Source organism: Gorilla gorilla, chromosome 10 (genome assembly GCF_029281585.2).
Source record: "Gorilla gorilla gorilla isolate KB3781 chromosome 10, NHGRI_mGorGor1-v2.1_pri, whole genome shotgun sequence".
Classification (NCBI taxonomy): domain Eukaryota; kingdom Metazoa; phylum Chordata; class Mammalia; order Primates; family Hominidae; genus Gorilla; species Gorilla gorilla.
The window spans coordinates 99,500,933-99,515,648 of record NC_073234.2 but is presented as its reverse complement, the minus strand read 5'-3'; the positions used below and the strand labels follow the sequence as shown (position 1 = coordinate 99,515,648).

At 32.7% G+C, this 14,716-nt stretch overlaps 1 non-coding gene across 1 annotated transcript; it reads left to right on the top strand.

Moving 5' to 3' along the window:
• The first annotated feature begins 4,229 nt into the window (after nt 1–4,229).
• Nucleotides 4,230–4,358, top strand: LOC115930329 (small nucleolar RNA SNORA3/SNORA45 family). The gene has a single exon (XR_004066968.1). It is a non-coding gene; the product is annotated as a small nucleolar RNA SNORA3/SNORA45 family (small nucleolar RNA).
• The last annotated feature ends 10,358 nt before the right edge of the window (nt 4,359–14,716 follow it).

The following is a 14,716-nucleotide window of genomic DNA, read 5'->3' as shown; positions in this document are numbered from 1 at the left end:
GCCCCTAAACTCCATTGTGTAATTCTTATGCCTTTTCATTCTCATAGCTTAGCTCCCACTTAGGAGTGAGAGCATACGATGTTTGATTTTCCATTCCTGAGTTACTTCACTTAGAATAATAGTCTCCAATCTCATCCACAGATAGGTGATAGATAGATAGATAGATCGATAGATAGATAGGTAGATAGATCACAGTTTCTTTATCTACTCATTGATTGATGGGCATTTGAGTTGGTTCCACATTTTTGCAATTGCAAATTGTGTTGCTATATACATGCATGTGCAAGTATATTTTTTATTATCTCAAACTATGTGTTCTTGAAAATTGTTTTTCATGAAAAACTGAAAATGTTAACATAAAATCTCAGCCTGAACCAATGATTAAATATAATGTTTGAAAACTAGTAATTTTTTTTAGTGTGTGGTCAATTTGATTTTGTTATTATTTTGTTAATTTTCATAAAGTTTAGTTTTTTATAATTCTGACATTTTAATGTATGTTTACACTAATATTTTATTTTATACTGTAATTAATATGTTTTTTATATGTGATTTATACCAACTTTGTCATTTTTAATTTGAATATTCTTGTTCTTATAATTTGTCTTTTATAAAATGCGTATTTTATTTTAGCCAGACTCTGATTTCTACATTAATTTTGTTGAAATTAATTGTGGGTTTCTGTTTGTTTTACTGACCCACTTCAATTTTTATTTTTCTTAAGTTATACTATGAAACTTGTGGTCAGTTTGGTTATTCTGTTGGTTTTCTGGCATAATAATATTAAAACAGGGTTGGTCTCATTTTTGCATACTAAAAATCATTTAGCAAAACACTAAGTCAATGAATAAAGCTACACCATACTTAGAAAGTCATTATTTAACCATAATTCTTACTCCAGTAGTAAAAATATTAATACATAAAATTAATGCACTTTTATTTGTAGTAATACATACATATTTTATTTACATATACATGTTTTTTCAACTAACAGATTAGGTAGAACATTATAGCCTACATTAATAGAATATAACTACTAACTTGGCAATGATTCCTACATCTTGTGGTTATGGATCTGGTCTCCATCATCTTTATCCTACTATACTCTGACAGTCTGTAATACAAGATAGATTTAACAGCCTGCTTTAAACCTTTGGAATGTGTTTTTCCAAGCACAAGTACCAGCATCTAAGTCTACCTCCCCAGCAAATTCTGGTCAGTATTTGATTAATTGTTTGGCTCACAGGTTGATTAGTCAGCCTCTGCTACAGGTATGTCTCATATTCTAATGCTATTTTATGGCTTCATAATTATTAAAATAAAATTTTCTTTCTTTTATACAACTTATGTTTTATTCATACTGATTGACAAATAATTTACCTCATTTAATTTTGTAAGACATTTTGTCAAGACCTCTCTGTACTTCATAAACCTTCAGCAGTATGAAAAATTTGTATTGTGAGACCATGGCTAGTATAAATAGCTTTTATGTGTACATTTAAATCAAGTAAATAAGGAGAACCATTATTGCCAAGGAAATGGATTCTGAAATGCAATAGAAAAAATATTTCTCTACCTATCAAAAGTTAGATTTAGACTTGATTGTTTTGTGTAGATATGTGGTATACATACATATTATATATACTGTATTATATATCATATGTAAATATAAAACATATATAATATATACATCACAAATTAGTTCATTACAAAACATTTGGAAAATATAAAGAAAATATTAATATTTTAGGTACCTGTATCTAATCCTGCTTTAATTCTTACTGGAAGTGTGGCATTGGGAGAATAATTAATCCCTTATAACATTAAAATGGAAATGATACTAGTACATTGCTCATGTAACTACTAAGAGGCATACATTGATATTTTAATACTTGTGCACCCAAATAATAATTATTAAAATTTCCTTTTAAAAATTCCTGTCATTAAAAATTACATTTTGATTATATTAGGACAATCTCAAGATAAATTGAGTTAGTTTCCTCTTTATATTTTTTCTATTTTTTTATAGTTTCTGTTTCTTATTCTTTTCCTTACATATGCTAAGGTCTTTCATAGAAGCTATTAATTTATTTGTGATATCAGTTGTTAGCAAAGATTATATATTTTAAAATCATATTGTTTAATAAAAAGCTTAAATATTTATAAGTATGTGGTAATTTATTCTTACATATATATTTATGTGTGCATACTCACATTTATTTCAATTTTTTCCTTAGAATTTGCAGTTGATTTGTCACATATTTTAAATATAACCATTATTTTTTACTGCATTAAATATAAAACATCAACATAGTGATATTATTAATTAAATGTAAATAATTAAATTTAAGCCAAGTTTAATAATTAATAACTTGGCGCTAAGACCAGAATAGACAAATATATCAATAAAGGAGAATAGAACCTGAAATGATTTATAGAAGAATAGCCTAAATTTAAAGTGGTATTTTATCAAATAAATAATAAAAATATTTTAAAATTACAAAGTTTCCATTATGTCATCTTCTTTTATTTTTAAATAAGTTAAACAATTTTGTGTTTGTTTCCTTAGTTTATTTAAATAGGTTTCTACATTTATTTGTGTGTTACGTATTTCTGTAAGTATTATTTTGCTTTTTACATTCTTGTGTTATAGATTAAGGGGAAAATGCTTACTACTATCTCACCAATGAAAAACCACATGACATCCTAGAAAATAACTTGAAACCCAGCTCCATATTTTATTCTTCATGGTTTTCTGTAATAACTATGTCCAACAGAAGTTTCTGTGATAACGTGAGTGTTCTGTATCTTCCCTGTCCAGTACAGTAGTCACTAGCCACATGTGATGACTATTGAACATTTGCAATGTGACTAACATGACTGAAGGTCTAAATTTTAATTGTTTTTATTTTAATTAATTTTAATTTCAGTGGCCACCTGTGGATTGTTCCATTGTGAAAATATCTATCTGGATTTTTGTAACATTACTTCCACATTGCTTTTTCTTACTCTTCTGACATTTTGTATACATCATCCCTAATTTGATATCTGGCAAATTCATAACCGTGATCTAAGCATTGTAATTATCAATTATAATGATCAATAATTGCTATATATACCAGTTAAAAAGAAGGCAGGCACATATACTGTGATATGTAACTACTGGTAATATAGAACAATGTCCTCAGTGGACTGTTAAGAAATAAGAACTAATTGCTCAACAGTATAAATAGTAAAATTTTATTTCTGTAAATAATAAGCATTTATGTGCATCTGTGCTTCTGTTTCTGCTTTTCTATGTGGTTTTCAATACATTTTAAAGAATGATTTTAAAAGGCACGTATTGTCACCGTTTGCTGATGGAAAGTTTGGAATAGAACATAGCATGATTTCTGCCTCCTGGTAGCTTTACTCTGTCTAATGCCCTCCTCTTAAGTGTGAGTGGAACCTGTGGCTTGTTTCCAACCAACAGAATATAATAAAAGTGATGAGATATATGTAATTATGTGCCTGTGTTACTCTTTATAATAGCATATAAAAGGTCATGTCTGATTTATCCATAGTCATAGCAGCTAAGCATACCACACTGCAGTGCATGTAGGAGGTTCTCAATTTATTGAAAGAGTGAATAAATAACAAGCACTGTTTGACTAAATAAATGTTATTGAAAATTTTTTAGCTTTTAGCCTTGTGAAGAGGCTGTTTTCCTCGCTGGCTTTAAATAATCAAAATAATCAAGCTGCCGTGTAGTGAACTTCCCTTTGGAGAGGACCACATGTCAAAAAACTAAAGGCACCATCTAGCCACAGTCAGCAAGTAACTGGGGCAGGCATGCTGGTATCCTGCAATAAACTACAAGTTACCACAAGCCATGTGAGCTTGAGAACAGATCACAAAATGGAAAAAGAGTAGATGAGTCTAAACATGCAAGGCATGTTAAGGTCATGTATTTAAGCTTAACAAGTCTTGAATTTGCCATATTGGCAATAGATAAAAATAGAAGGCTCTTAGCTGGGAATGTACTTTAAGAATATTACTGATGAAAGATGAAGAATGTCTAATGACCGTACCAAGCAAGAGGGAAAACTACTGTCTCCTGCAAAAATAACAATGAGATGGTTAAGAATCTGAATCTGGAAACTGGATATGGAGAAAGGAAAATAAAGAATGTTATGGAATTAAATTTGTGCTATTATATGCCAGAATAAACACTCAAAAGCTAAGTTCGAGCTGACACTAGAGTAACATCCTGACACAGCTCTTGTCCTGGTGTGCTAGAGTTCTCGATGAATCTACTGGTCTTGATTCACTGGCAGGAGCAAACAGTGACTGTGTTAGTATGCGTATCTGAAACATGGCCTACCTAGATCCCAGAAGGTGTGGGTTGGGAGGCATCTTTCCTCATACTCATCAGGGAGTTGGTACCTGCTATGGTGTATTATAAGCCATTTCTCTGTTTTTCTAGGCCTACTAAAATGTTCTGCCTGGGGAAGGAAAAGTTCCCAAAGCAGCCTATCATCATGAAAGCCAAATTCTTCAGCAGAAGAGCTGAGAAGATTAAAAGCGTTTATGAGTATGGGGCTAGTCTTGGTTACTCAAAGTCACATGGGGGGAGGTTTATTAAATGTTAACAAATGCTTTTTAAAAATAGCTGATGTAGAAAATTGTGTCACTTACATTATCAAAAAATAATGAAATACCAATCTATTAAAGATGTATAGATCTTTAAAAGACAGAAATGACAAAACTTTATTCAAAAACATAAAAGATGATAAACATAAATGAAAATCTGAAAATCGAATTCTGTTCATATATAAGAGGCTTAATATCATGAACATTACAGTTTTTCTAAAATACAGTCTACAGAGCCAATCTAATTCCAAAAATGTTGATATAGTTTTAAAATGAACTTGTCAAGAATAATTAGAATGGGCATAAGCAAAACAATTTTAAAAGAACAAGGCGGATGAATAAATATATCCCTACCAGGATATATTATGTAGTTATACTAATTGTAGTAAAGTATGTTGACATTGGAATAGATAAATGGACCAATTGGACATAATACAGAGCTCAGACACAGATTCACACAATTGTGGAAAGTTTATACGTGACAGAAGATTTAAGAATTCAGCAGGAAAACACAAATGGTGATGAGACAACTAGTCTTCTTGTGAAAATAATAATAAGCAGATCTCAATGTTGCTGAAAGTAAACTCCAGGGGTATTAGATAATTAAATGTGAAAATACAGATGTTAACTACTTAAAAAGGATATATACGGAAATATATTAATACCCTTGTAGCAACAAAAAACTCCTAGAGATACTGAAAAAAAATAGACGAATGAATTTAAATATACCAAAATGAATATATTCTGTACATTATAAGGCAGCAGTCAAATAAAACATATTTTATCATATATAACCAAAATAGAATTAGTGTCCATGAAATGTGCTAATAAATAGAAAACATTTTTAAGTCTATTAAACCTAATAAGCACCACATAAATGTTAGTTATAATTATCATTCTTTTATGAATATATAAAGAGCTTCTTAAAGTCATAATACAATAATCTAAGAAGCATCATCTTTATATAACAGTGAGCAAAGAATATGAATAGCAATTTGCAAAAAGAAAAATAAAATGGCCAATAAGTATGTTGCAATCTCATTAGTAATCAGGGAAATACAGATATCATTTCTAACCAGTAGACTGGGAAAAATTAAAACAATTTTATTGCATCTTATCAAGACAGGGTCACATTCTGTCCCCTAGGCTGGAGTTAAAGTGTGTGACCATAGCTCACTTTAGCCTAGAACTCCATGTGATCCTTCTGCCTCAGTCTCCCAATTAGCTGGGACTAAAGGTACACGCCACTGCCCCTGGCTTTTATTATTATTATTATTATTATTATTATTATTATTATTATTATTATTATTATTTTTAGAGATGGGGTCTCACTCTGTTGCCCAGGCTGGTCTTGAACTCCTGGCCTCAAGCAATTCTTCTGCCCCAGCCTCTCAAAGTGCTAAGATTAAAGGCATGAAGCTGGCAAAACAATTCTTAATAATAGTTGTTAATAAGGTTGAGGGGCAAAGGAAATCTCATTAATTACAGGAAATAAAAATTGATTCAACCACTCTCTAAAGCTATTTAACAAAAGCTTAGGAAAACTGAAAACTAGCATATTCTGTACCCTAGTGATTTTACTACTAGTAGATACTATATATAGCTTTAATACATCTGCACAATGTGACATTTATAAGAATATTGCTGCATTTTTCAACATTTAAAAATTAGAATTAATTTAAATATTCTGTAAAATTCAAATGGACAAATGATGTTCTGTTTATACTCTGGCATATCACAATTAATAAACTAGAGATACAGATATCAACAGGAACAAATTTCAAAAACATAACGTGAAAAAATTCAGGAGGTATATACGATGTCATACCTTTTATACAAAATTTTAAAATATATAAGACAGTGTTATATATTTGTAAATAATGAAAATAAGTAATAAATATAAATAATAAACATCAAATTCAGAAAAGCAGGTACTCAAGAGATGAAAGGATGGTCATGTGATCAGAAAAATATACATAGAGAGAAATCTATATATATAGCTAAATATATAGAGAGAAGTCTTCAATTTTTAAAGCTATAATTTATTTAAAATAGAAAAATAAATCTGAATTAAACACAGCAGAGATTAAGATTTGACCATCCATACAAAAATAAATATATATGTTATATTTTTCTAATAGCTAATGTATGCTTAAAATATTTTATAGTAATTACAGAAGAAAAGGGCTGATAAATGTAGAAAGATAATACAAGCCTAACCTTGACAATTGTCAGGTTTGTTGTTAGGGAGAACAGACAAGCAAGGTCAAAGAAGATTGGGAGAATAGGACAAGAATTCTGTCATAAACAGGAAAGGGGGATTCAAGAGGAAGAAATTTTCTGGAAAAATAATACATTCAGCTTGCCAGGAAAAAGTTTCAGGTACATCAAATATCTATAGTTAGTAATTCATACCATGAGTTGAATATAAAGACAGATAGGATGTAAGATGCAGTTCTGGAAGTTATCAATGTAGAAACTGTACAAATAGATGAGAGTAAGGGAGTAACTGAAAAGAAGCAAAACTTTGAAAATTATTATTTGTCTATGGCAATCCAAAATTGCCAACAAAATTAGACATAAACGCAAGAATAAATAAGAAAGGCATTATCAAGATAGAATTTAAAGAATGTGCAACAGTGTATGGATTTGTAGGAGTGGGGCAAGTTGGTTGAGAGAAAATCAAGGGAGAAAGAGGATTCAAGAATAACTAGAAGATCACATGCCTAAGGATACCACTTTCTCTACTAATTTTTATTTGTGGGCCTCCTGATTATTCCTTCTTATATACATTAAGGCAGCAAGTAAAGCTTTGAAATCCAACTACACAGTGACAGCTTTATAAAATCCAATGTGAAGGAAGCGTTACTCTGACACCTTCATACTTCAAATAAATTTGTTTCTAGTAGAAGTAAAGAATTTTGTTAGCTACATATGGCTTTATGCAAAAAGTGCTGCAGATACGTAGTAAAGCTATTCTGTGGTTTTGGCATCTAATAGAATAGCATTTATTTCTACTTTACCTTCAGTCTTTACTTAAAATATTACATTTTCGTTTCTATCTACTCCAGTTAAATTTGTTGTGACATAACTCTCTAACTAAAGGCGGCCACATGAGTTCTTATGGTTTAACAGTAATGTGATAACATTTTTACTCTTTAAACATAATATTTACTAACATGAATAATCAGTTTTGACAGTAAAATAAATTTGTGTATGAAGAAAATACTCTTTTACTAAAAGGTAAATGTATTTAAAAGTAATAGAATATCTCTCTTAAAAAATTTCATACTGTTAGTCCATGACATAGACGCATATGAGAAGTGCAGACTTCAGTTCTGTCAATGTTTGAAAAGTTATTTTGAAAATACCCCAGTTCCAAGACATAAGATATGCTTGACAATATGAAGTTAACGTCGTACAAAATGCACACCTGAATATGTAAGGAAATAAGAAAACTTTCCAGAGGATGTAAACAGTAGAAATTTAGAAACCACTGTGATAAGCCCTTGCAGAAAATCTGGTAGGCCTGAGAACTTTTGATGATTTCAGAAACCTAGAGACTTGAGTTATAATATTGCTCAGGGATAGGAGATGGAGTTGGAAGCCTTAGATCTACTCCAAGTGGTAAATGGGCAGACAGATCCCTCATAGAACATCTAGAAGTTTAAAAATTGAATTTACATGTGCAAAGTGTCAAGTATCAGATTGTACAGAGGACACAAAGACATACAAAGGAAATACAAAAGAGGGTTAAAAATAATATAATAAGGGTCCAACGTAGTTTCTGAAAACCTAGAAAATAGTGAGGGATGATGGACATGAAGCAGAATAAAACAAAACTTCCGCCCCTAGATTCATCATAGTAAAACTGCAAAATAAGAACATCTTAAAAACAGCCAAAGAGGAAAGAAAAAAGAAAAGGTAATCAACAGAAGAACTGCAATAAATTTTCAAAAGAATGAGAAGAAAAATTGAATTATAAAACTAAAATAGAAGACAAAAAGTTAAAAAAGGAAACATAGCATAAATTAATGTGGTAAAAATATTTCATATGAATTTCAATTGTCATATATCATAATCATACATAAAATATTCACAAAAATATAAGTTCACAGAAAGGTATACTGAAAAGGGGGAACTTTATACTTGAAAATTACTGAGTGAAATATAAAGAATAATTATCTTAAATTTATTTTATAAAATATATGTATCCAAAGAAAAAAGAGGTTACTACATATTGAGAAAGTGAATATATATATTTCAAAACATTTATCAAACTACTAATGTGCACTAATTAAAAATGATATCACACTAAGTGTGTGAAAAACACCATAATAGTGGGAGATTTTATCATCTTTCAATAATAGTTGATAAAACTAATAAAAATACGCAATTTGAAAGCATACTTAACAAACTTGATCTAATGGACAGATATAAAACATGTCACAGAAGCTGAAGAATACGCGTTATTTTCTGAATTACATTTGACCTTTAAAATTATGTACTAATTTCAAAAAGTACTTTCATCAATTTTTAAAGAATCAGTGTCATATAAACTGACTAAAAAAATTAATAAATGTAATTAAGATATTTAAAAACTGATACTATAAATAAAAATTGAATAAACACAAAAGAATTTAGAAAAGCTGTTATTGTGGAAAACAACTAAAGCGGTAACCAGAAAAAAAATGTCTAAACATTGCTTATTGACTCTTTAAAAATGAAAGAAAGTGTAGGAGCTATTCATCTATTTCAAGGTGTAAGACAAAGAAAAGAAAAATACCCTCAAAAAATAGATGAAAGGAAATTATAGACATAAAAACAATAATAAATGTAGATCAAAGCCAGTGAATAAAACTCATCAAATAAACAATTGTTTTTGAGATTTGTTTACTCGCACAAAAAAATGTAAAACAGAGAACTTAAGTTTAGAAACGTAATTATAGACCAATCTCAGTAATGAAAACAGATGAAAAAAAAAACACACTAAAACACTAAATACAATCACAACAAAAACCCTAAATCTAAAAATATAAAATAGAGCAAATTCGGAAAAAAAAACCCCTAAAAAGTAGCAAAGACATCACCATAGTGGTTTTCTCCAGATGTGATGAGAGAAAAAAAATGCTTTCACACTAAATGATATTAATTGACCCATTAACAGAGCAAAAGAAAGAGACCAAGTAGTTATTTCAATATGTTCAGAAAAAAAGTAATTAGATAATTTCAAAATTTATTGAAGATAAAAACACTTTACAAATCAGCAGGTAAATCAGTTAAGTTGCTAAAGTGACTGCCATAACCCTATATGTATAGTTTATAGAGACCAATATGAAACCATTTTTTCCTCTCATCACATCTGGGAAAAATCACGGTCATGGCTTTGTTGTCTTCTAGATTTTTTTTTTTCTAAATTTGTTTTGTTGTTTAGATTGAGGGTTTTCTTGTAATTTTATTTAGTATTTTTGTATCTGTTTTCATTACTGAGATTAGTCTGTAATTACATTTCTAAACTTGGGTTCCACATTTTACATATTCTTGTGTGAGTACACAAATCTCAAAAAAAAGTTTATTTGTTGAATTTTATTCACTGGCTTTGATCTACATTTATTATTGTATTGCTATAATTACTTCTACTTTTTTGGTCTTTTTTTTGTTCTTTTTTTCGTTCTTTTTTTTGTTTTTAGTCTTACACCTTGAAATAGATGATTAGCTCATATATTTTCTTTCTTTCCTTTTTTGATACTCTATAAACAATGTTTGAAATATGATACATATGAGATAAAATTTTAAAACTTCCCTTTAAAATAAACAACAAAAAAATTAGAGAGAATGATCATTGCCACTGATTCTACCTAATGTTCTGCAAGTGTTTGCTAGTGAAAACAATATATATATATGTAAATAAAGGTTCAGGGAGAAAATCACTGTTTACTAAGATATCTCAATGTGTTCTTCATTGTCTTACACATTTTGTTGCTAATATAAATGACGTCTTTCTAAGTCATATTTTCTGTTTTATATGGGTATATAAAATGCAAGGAATTTCTGAAATTTTATCCCTTTTCATCAACTTTCTATATTGTTCGAGATTTCTCAGTATGCAGTGTTACGTATAGAAAATTTAAGTTATACATTCTCCCCAAAATAATCTATTACGATTTCTCCAGGTTTTTTAAATAGCCTTTGAGATAATCACTCTAGAGTGTACTTGAATGAATTATACAAGAAGAAACTTCATATTCTTGAAGATAATTAAATTGAGAGACTACCTAGAAAATAACGGACACCCATTATCTATTTTAACATATATTTTTTTCAATTTAGCAGAAATTTCTCTGAATATAAGTGAATATTTCCTGGGCTTTCTTATAATTATAGGCGATTAAGTTCTGTTAAGTGGGACTTAAGTATTAATGGAAGTGTTAATGGTATATGTTACCTCTAGGATCCACCCTTAATGGCAGAGAGAATGCTTCTCTCCTCCTAGTTTCTCTTCTGTGTCTAGAATTTGAATTCATTTACTGGGACCGAAGCATGAAGAAGAAACCAGCTATTGAGTTTGCTACAAAAACAAAGTAGTAATACCCTAGGTCCTAATGCTTGTGGAGCTGATTTACTAATTCTGGTCTATCCATTACCTATTTATGTGTGAGAAAAATTTATGTTGTGTTTAATCCACACAAATTTTGAAATTTTATTTTTCACTTACTCACAACCGAATTATATCCTGTATAATACAGGTGTCGTACCTTACAAGAAATGAAGGACTATCACAAGATCATCATAATGAAGACAGCATATTGCTAAATTAGAAATTAGTAAATTTGCTAATGTATTACCAAAATCACATAAATCCTTAAAGTAGACCTACAATAAAAATGAGAAATACGTATATTTTAACAGTCACATTATGTATCAATGGGGAACACATGTCTAATCAATAAATGTGCTAGGAAAATAGTATTCCCAGTATTACCATACCCTATTTCAAACAATGTTAACTATGTTTTGAAGACAGGGCCATATATCAGATGAGGGGAAGCAAATTATTTGTTGAACACCTTGAAGATATGAGGAATACTTGTTTTTTAAGTTAGAAGGCTGAAAGTTTAAAGACAGTGATATTTTACTTCTGTCTCATTGTTCATTGTCCTATATTACATTATTTAGATGTTATTTCTTTAATTTGAGTATTATTTCCTAAAGGATGAATTTGTCTATCTATACCCCAATGGCACGCTATGTTATGCAAAACATTCATCCTCATAAATATTTATAAAGTAGTGTTTTTATGCAATTGTTCCAGACCAGCAATTATTTTAACCTAATATACCTTTATATTTTATATATGTCAGCCTTGTCTCACTTGACTTGATTACTGAGACTTCTCCTTGAGAGACTGATGATTTCTTCATTTCTGTTTCTGGAAACCTAAGGGCTAGGCTCCAGATTTTAAGGGATACACCAGTGTAGTTAAAGATATCCTATAAACACCCTTATTTGAGATAGCCCCCACACACTTTTCTGAGGCAGTCATACATTTCTTCTTTTTTTTCTTTTTTATTACTTGAAAAAAATGTCCTGCATATCTGGAGCAAGTCTTACATTTCTGGATAAACATTATAGTCTACTAAGGGCCATATTAATCCCAAAATTCGATTTTCTTTTCAATGAATAGTAAGGATAAGATGAGGGATTGACATTGTATTTATCTATAATCATTACAGGAGCTTATGGGTAAAGAATATAGGTCAAGTGCCAAAATTCTCAATGAATATAGGAAGTTTTCTGAGAGGTGTGCTGACACATACAGTTCAACACAGGAAATATAATTTATCTATCAGTATGATGAGTAAATGCAATAAAAATGGACAATGACCATAAACTATTTTCATGTATAACCAGAATGTTAATAACCTTTCATAATAATGTTACACAATTTTTTAAATGAAAATACATGATGGAATAGAAAATACTTGGTAAACTCAAAGGTTGAAATTATGGGTAAGCCTATTCCTTAACTGTTTTTAATTGTATTTAAGGCACGTGTATTATAAAATATAAAAGTAAGATATATAAATCTGAGAACCAAAGTATATTTTAGGAAATTTTGGTTAGGATAGAATATCTTATGGCTGACTACTAGGTGTCCCCAGTACATGCTCTCCCCTCTTCCAAACACGTGGATATTATCTGCTCTTCAAAATATTACATTTTCAGCCTTCTGTAGCTCCACAAACCCATGAGATTAAGTTTTTTTCACTCCTATAGTTGTTGAGTTTAAGTGATGATTACCACTTCCAGGACTCAACTTGAAAAGATTTGCAATGCATTCCTGTGGCCCTCTCTCTCTTCCTTCTGTCTGGATGATGGCACAATCTAGATCAACACCTTTTGAATCCAAGATGAAAGCCAAGTTTTGAAGCCATCAGTACTACCATATCAAACCTGGGTCCTATCCATTAGGATTAGTGGAAGTAAATTTTTATTTTTTATGCACTGATTTAATGGTCCCTTTCTCTTTTCTGGTTAACAGAAGCTTATCTTATACTCTAATTAATAAATATGTCAAAACTTATTGATGGCAGTGGTGGTCCATCTGGAGCAGCTGCTGCAGGGATGCCAGATGCAGCAGGGGAGGCGTGGCTGGGGCTGCAACTTCCATGGACCTAGCAGGGGCCAGGAACAACCTGGAGCAACGTTCTCTACCAAGTTAGCAGGGCTGGAGTCCCGCATTCCCAGGCACAGCTGCAGCCACCCAGCCATGTCTCCAGACCTGGACATCCCTACACTCTCGGCCAGGCCCAGGAAGCCCCTCTCCCTTGCAGGCTTGGAAGTGCCTGCTCCTGCTGTCTGGCTTTTCCCCGCTCCCTGCACTCAAATGGGGGTGGAACAAAGTTGTGGCCAAGCTGGGAAAGCTGTTGTGACCTGGCCGGGTGTGTGCTCATCCCGGGCAATGCTGACACACCAGCGCCCTTCTGCCTCCACCCCCTCCAGACTTTGGGCACTGAGGAGCATGGGAGGGAGGTTGAGGGAGCATGAGGGTGGCTTGGAATGGGCCTACAGGCGACCCTCAGCATTAACAACCTAGGAGTTGTGGATGGCATGTTGATAGCAGTAGGAGGCAGACAGATTCCTGGGTAGAAAGGGGCAGGTCCCAGTGAAACACCACCTTCAAGCCAGGGACGGCCTGAAGCCTGGGGCCCGGGCTGCCAGTTCTGGTTGGAGTCCACAGCCCAGACTGAGAAATTATGGTGCTTTTTCTGGGCCCACTCGTGGCTATCCATGGACCAAACAGCACATATTTCCTCTCTTCTAAGGCCATAAAAACCCCAGACTCAGCCAGACTCAAACAGATGTTGGAATGACCTGCCTGCAGAAAGGAGCTACCCATTTCAGGTATCCTGAGAGTTTTACTGTCACTCGATGAAGCTCCTCTCCACCTTGCTCACCCTCCAGTTGTCCACATAACTTATTCTTTCTGGACACAGGACAAAAACTTCGGATCCACCAATTGGTGGGATTGGAAGAGTTGTAACATAATCAGGGCTGAAACAGCACCTCCCCACCCCCGCCCAGTTGCCACAATGCAGGCAAGGAGGAGAGACGTTCTGCAGACCTTGGAAGAGCCCAGACCTAGGGCTTCCCCGAGCCAGGGCTGTGACACCCTCTTTGAGGCTCTGTGGTTTCTGGCATCTCCAAGCTTCCAGGTGTCACTGTATTCCCCTCATCCAGTTGCAGTGCCTGAAGCAGAAGCTGCGTGTGGTACATCTGGTCCAGCCATAGCTTGCATGGAGCTGGCACCTATGCCAGCAGCTGGAGCTACCTTCCCTGCCACGGCAGCCGGTGTGCCTGGCTGTGCAGTGGCTAGCCCCTGCACTCACTTGTTCACATGTGCCTTGCTGCTCTGCCCCTGGGTTGCCCTTGACAGGTGTGAGATTCAGGCCAGTAGCTTCAGCTGAGTGCAGCATGCCCAGACGAGGTGGCAGAATGAGCCCAGCAGTCACAAGCAATACTCGGGCAAAGGTGCCACTGGCCACAGAGGTATCTGGCTGATGAAGCAACACCCCAAGGATCA